This window comes from Peromyscus maniculatus, chromosome 1, assembly GCF_049852395.1.
Source record: "Peromyscus maniculatus bairdii isolate BWxNUB_F1_BW_parent chromosome 1, HU_Pman_BW_mat_3.1, whole genome shotgun sequence".
Taxonomy (NCBI): domain Eukaryota; kingdom Metazoa; phylum Chordata; class Mammalia; order Rodentia; family Cricetidae; genus Peromyscus; species Peromyscus maniculatus.
In genome coordinates this window covers 52,646,794-52,653,322 of record NC_134852.1, presented here as the reverse complement: position 1 = coordinate 52,653,322, position 6,529 = coordinate 52,646,794, and positions in this window count along the sequence as shown.

The window sequence follows — 6,529 nt, the reverse complement described above, 5'->3', positions numbered from 1 at the left end:
AGGTGCAAGTCTCTTTTGGATCAATTCCATTGTGTTGTGGAATATTCCTTTATACTGTGTGAAGATATGTCACTGTGATTGGTTTAATAAAAAGCTAAATGGCCAATAGCTAGGCAGGATTTTGGGGGCAGAAAGAATGCTGGGAAGAAGGGCAGAGAAGCTAAACAGATGCGGAACGAGTTAGACACACAAAATGGGATAGAGGTAAAAGCCACATGGGAGAACATAGATTAATAAAAATATGGGTTAACTTAAGTTATAAGAGTTCATTATGAACAAGCCTAAGCTATTGGTCAAGCTTTCATAATTAACAAGAAGTCTCTGTTTGATTATTTGGGAGTTGGCAGGTGAAACAGAAAAGTCTGCCTACACCATTGATGTTCCCTTAATTATTCATGGCTAAGCAATAGCAGTTTTGGGAGTTATAGGTTTTCATGCTTTCTTTGCACTTGGTAACTTCTTGGCTTCCAATTCTAAGGCTGTATAATTCACCTATAAAATAAGATGTCCAATTGGGGGTGTCTTTAGTGCACGTAGTCAGTCTTTTCTTTGGCCTTCAGTTGTGTGGTTTTCACTGAGCCTCAGACAGTTTGCAGGTAAACTATTGTGCCAGCCTGAAAGGGACTGGGATTACAAATGTGGGGGAGCACACCTGTAATCCTCGCACTTTGGAAGTGAAAGCAGGGAGATCAAGAGTTCAAGGTCAGCCTAGGTTACATCATACCCTGTCTAAAACAAACAAAAATAAATACATTAAACAACAACAAAACCCCATAAAAACATATGTGACCAACCCCACCTCCTGGCATTGGAGACTAAGAAAGCTCAGCTTTAGGGTGTGGGACTCTCCATGATGTTCATGGAGAAAGGAGCATTGGATTTCTACAATGCAAGAGTAACTATGTTTAAAGATGCAGGGGCACCTACTTCGCTTGCCCTACAATAGCCAAATCTCCTGGCCTAGCAAAGGATTTGTAGTACGGCACAGTTTTAAATATGGTCCGTCTTATCATGTGGCTGCCAGGCAGGTGCAGCCATCATGCCTTCATTAACGCATGGAATGCCCAGACTCCTGTCCACGGAAAGGCTGCAGAGTGTCGGCTGACAACCTCAAAGTTGATACTGAGTCTGCGCACTGGCTCTCTGGATGGGAAGAAGTTACACCATAGTGAAAGCTGAGCCAATCAATTTGGGGTTAAAAATGCCTATCTAAATGGGAATGGTTAGTGAGGGGAAAACAGTCAAAACTTAGGATCTGTATTAGATGCTGACTTGGGACTACAGTGACCCAGCTGGGTCAGTTATGGGTACTTAAAAGTGTCAATGCCAGCCAGACCAAATGACTGTGTGAATGGGCATCATATCCATGGGAATTGGTGGCAGATGCTCTGTGAGTTGGGAATGTATGGGAATTAATAAACAAGGGTTCTGTGAAATGTCATAACTAACAGAGTGTAAGGTGGTCAGTTACAACAGTCTTCATGGGTCTGGGGCCAAGTGTGGTTTTCAAAGGCACAGTGCAAACAAATGGACATTTCCTGTCCCAGCCACCTGCTCCCCATTCAGGCAGCTGCTTCCCAGTTGCCACCCAGAGACTTAATATTATCTGTAAATGCTTGCCTGCTAGCTCAGGCTTATTACTAACTAGCTTGTACATTTAAATTAACCCATTTCTATTAATCTATATTTGGCCACGTGGCTCATGGATTTACCTGTCCTCTAGCGTGTCTTGCTTCCTGGGCAGCTGGCTGGCATTTCCCCTGACTCCACCCTCCTTCCCATCATTCTCTGTTTAGCTTTTCTGCCTAACTTCTTGCCCAGCTACTGGCCTGTCAGCTTTTCAATAACCAATGAGAGTAATAAATATTTATAGTGTAGAAAAGGATTGTTCCACTGCAGCTGGGAGGTGGAACAGGAGGATCAGAAGTTCAAGGCTAGCCTTGTACTCGTGAGCTTGTCTCAATAATGATAATTATTGTCAACAGTCTTTTCTAAGAAACACATTCTGCCTCTAGAGCACTCTGACCCTTGGTACACTAAAGAGGTAAATGATTAGTCCAGGAGACATTCCTACCTCAAGAATATAGGAATGTGAAGCCCAACCGGTGGCATACACCTTTAATCCCAGCACTTGGGAGGCAGAAGCAGGTAGATCTCTGTGAGTTCGAGGCCAGCCTGGTCTACAGAATGAGTTCCAAGGCAGCCAGGGTTACACAGAGAAATCCTGTCTCAAAAAACAAACAAACAAACCAAATGTGGAATTGTGTAAGCAGATTTTTCTGTCCTGTCAGCCAGCTCCCAAATCACAACATGGAGACTTATTGCTAGTAAATTGCACCAAAATGTTAATAAACTGCACCAAAAATGTTAGTAAACTGATTGAAAAAACTCTGGGTTTGGTGCCCCAGGTTTCAGCACCAAAAATGTTAGTAAACTGGTTGCAGAACCTGAGTTTCGAAACTCTGTGGGTTTGGTGTCCTGACTCCTGGGGAGTGAGGCAACACCTTGAGCTGTGTAGCACAGCTGTGGTGGCTGAAACCGCAAGGAGACAGTTCAGCCCTGGAGGGCGGGGTATCCCGGACACCTCGAGCTGCTCAGAACAACAGCTCTGCCCTGAAGGTGTCCTGGGCAAAGAAACGGCCCAACTCTGGAAGGGAAATTTTTCTGACTTCTCAGCAGAGTCAGGCCTGGAACTGCTTCAGCAGGGGAGGGTATCCTGACTCTTGGGGAAAGTCAGGCTTACCTGATGTGATGGGGGATGGTCTCCCCACAGGGTCAATGATGGCCAATCCACTATGGGATGTCTTAGCAAGGTTCTTCTGTGTACCAGTGAATGAAGGTCTTCACCCAAAACTCTTTTGAGAAAGAGGTTTATTTGGGAAAGAGGAGACCAGGACAGTAGCTGCCTCTACCAGGATGGAGAGAACAGCTCACAACTGACCAGGCAGGACGATTTATATAGGATGTCCAGGGGGCAGAGTCAACTGTGATTGGTTAGTTTTTTTCTGCCCAGGGATTAGCCAGTTTTGTGGCCTTTTTTGGCTTTTTTTTTTTTTTTTTTTTTTTGGTTTTTCGAGACAGGGTTTCTCTGTGTAGCTTTGCACCTTTCCTGGATCTTGCTCTGTAGACCAGGCTGGCCTCGAACTCACAACAATCCACCTGGCTCTGCCTCCCAAGTGCTGGGATTAAAGGCATGCGCCACCACCGCCCGCCTTTCTTGGCTTTTTGACACTACCTCTAAGGCCAGGGCACATTTCTTTCACTGCCTCTGATTCTAGGGGCCAAGAGTGTTTCTTTGGTACTGGTTTCAGAGTCAGGGCATATTTCCTTGGGTTTGGAGATAAAGTGTTCATTTCTCTGGCTCAGGTCCTAAACACAGGTTGTGTTTCCTTCCCTGGTCCTGGGTCCTAGGGCCAGGATTCTACTGTCCTGTCTGTGATTGGTTGGTTTCACAAGTCAGTTGGACAGGGGCAGAGATGGCTCTGATCTGAGAGAAACACAGTTTATCTCACTGGCCTTATCTGAGCCATCCTTCCCTAATTCTGGGCTCCAGGGTCAGGGTGGGTTTCTTTAGCCAGCCCCTTTTCCCTACACTTATTATATTATAAAATTTGGCATATAGCTTAGGCTTATTTCTAACTAGCTCTTATAACTTGAATTAACACATTTCTATTAATTTCTGCGCTGCCATGTGTCTCATGGCTTGTTACCTCATCTCCTACATGCCATGCTTCTTCTGCATCTTGTAGGCAACTCAATCTTCTTCTTCCCAGCATTCTCTCTGCCCTGAAAATTCTGCCTAGCTATTGGCTGCTCAGCTATTTATTAAATAAATCAGGGTGACACATCTTCACAGTGTAGAAAAAGGTTATTCCACAGCAGGATTGTGTCATTTTTAAGACATATGAGCTCATTATGTTCCTATATACTTTTATATTTATAGTTCCTTGTCTTTGTTGTTGGTGATCTATTAAGCAAAACTTTCTATTTCCTTGTAAATGAGGTTTAATGATTGTATAGTACTGTTGCATGTCATTGCCTATAATAAAAACACAATGCTGGGAATATGCTGGATTCTCACATCTTCCTGTTTGCTCTTTGGGTCCCAAGCCTCCACCGCTGAAAGTTAACATTTCTGATTCTGAGTCATGGTTCATGGGATGAGCTCCACTACCCATGGAAAATAATAACAATCACAACAAGAAATTAATTCCCATGCCAGGTGTTGGTGGCAAATGCCTTTAATCTCAGCACTCAGGAGGCAGAGACAGAGGCAGGTAGATCTCTGTGAGTTAGAGGCCAGCCTCATCTACAAAGCAGGTTCCAGGACAGCCAGGGCTACACAAAGAAACCCTATCTCAAAAAAAAAAAAGGAGAGGGGCTGGAGAGCTCAATGGTCAAGAGCACTGGCTGCTCTTCCAGAGGACCCGGGCTCAATTCCCAGCACCCACATGGCAGCTCACAACTGTCTGTAAGTTCAGATCTCCAGGATCTGACACCTTCTCACCAATGAATATAAAATAAAGTTAAAATAAATTAAAATAAAAAACAAAATAAAATAAAATGAGGCTTTAAAAAAAGGAGAGAGAGAAAAAAGAAATTGGTTCCTGTAATTAGTGATTTTGCAAACGATGAGGTTCAGAACACAGGTCAGTGGGGACCAACAGAGAGACACTTCAAGCCACCAGTGACCGAGATTTCCATTCCTTTTGGTCATCCACAAGGAGTCTGAGTTTTAACTGGTCTTTTGGAGATCAGAACAGGGAATAAAGGAATCCGTCTGCTGGTGGAAGCTGACCCATCACTGGGATATCCATCCACTAGTGACTAAAGTGAGTCATGACTGGGATGTAATTGGCTGTTTGGCAATCGAATCTTATCAGTGAGCATTGTATGGACTGGCTAGTAATGCTCCATGAGTCAGCTTTAGATATATGAGACATGCCAGTGACTGCAGGAAGCATCAAGTTCCACACCAGACAGGGCCACAGAGTGAGCCCCATCTCAAAGTGAAGCAAAAAGGGGACTGAGAGGTGACAAAGGAGGCTGGCCATTCTCCTAATAACATTACACATTGTTTTTTTAAGTTGTCAATCATCATCATCGTTTTTTTTTAGATATCACTATATAGTCCTAGATGGCCTAGAACTTGCTATGTAGACCAAGCTGGCCTCAAAAGACATGCATTCTTTAAAGATTAAAATGAAGTGCATATAGCCAAGCATTATCTTTTTGTTGGTGGTTGGGTTTTTTACTTCTGGAGGCTATTCTTCTTTTGTTTTAGTTTTTGTAGACAGGGTATCTGCTTTGTTTTTTTATTTGAGGCAAGATCTTGATAAGTAGCTCAGGCATGCCTGGAATTCATGGCAATCCCTCTCTGCCTTTACCTTATAATTATAGGCATTGGCCCAAGTGTGGTTGTCTGTCTTTTTTTTTTTTTTTTTTTTTGGAGGGGGGAGGGCAATGCTTCATTGTGTAGCCCTGGCTGTTCTGAACCCACAGAGATACACCTTTCAAGTGCTGGGATTAAAGGCATGCACCTCCACACTCTGCTCAAACATACACATCTTAAATACAAATTGTGCTCATTTGTAGGAAAGCACATATACAGAGATTAGCATGGCCCCTGAACAAAGATGACATGAGAATTCATGAATCAGGCCATGCTTTGGAGATTGGTCCATAGCTGGGCATGGTGGTGCACACCTTTAGTACCAGTATTGTGGGGGGGGGGCAGAGGCAGGCAGATCTCTGTGAGTTTGAGGCCAGCCTGGTCTATAGAGTGAATTAGAGGACAGCCAGCGCTATGCAGAAAGAAACTATGCCTTGAAAAAAATATATTGGGTCCATTAACATTTTATCATGGGAGGGGAAGGAGCCCATAGGGCCACACCCTCCCTGAGACACTTTATTGGCAATTAACAGTTGTTAAGGAAGAGAGTGCTATTTTCTTCAGTGGTATAGCCACTGAACAGTAGTCAACCTCCAATACTAGGTCAAGAAAACTAACTCAAGTGGGTCCCACACAGAAGACATGACAGTAGGAGGGGACTTGTTGGGAGGGGCTCCAACGGGAGGGGTGTGAGAGAGGAGAGTGGGGGAGGGGCTCCAACGGGAGGGGTGAGAGAGGGGGGAGGGGCGAGGAAAGGGGGAGGGGCTCCAACGGGAGGGGTGAGAGAGAGGGGGGGAGGGGCTCCAATGGGAGGGGTGAGAGAGAGGAGAGCGGGAGGAGGACATCTAAAGTCACTGTAGAAACATGAAACTATCAAAAGGATTTTGCTGTTCTGAGACAGGGTCTCTCTGCATAGCCCTGGCTACCCTGGAACTTTCTCTGTAGACGAGGCTGGCCTTAAATCCACAGAGATCCACCTGCCTCTGCCTCCCGAGTGCTGGGATTAAAGGCGTGTACTAACATGCCCTGCCCTAATACAGAACTTTTAATGAACAATTTGATGAATTTGTATATGTGTATTATACTCTGCCGGCCACCACTCAAATCAACATTTCTATCATTTTGAACTGGGGTTGC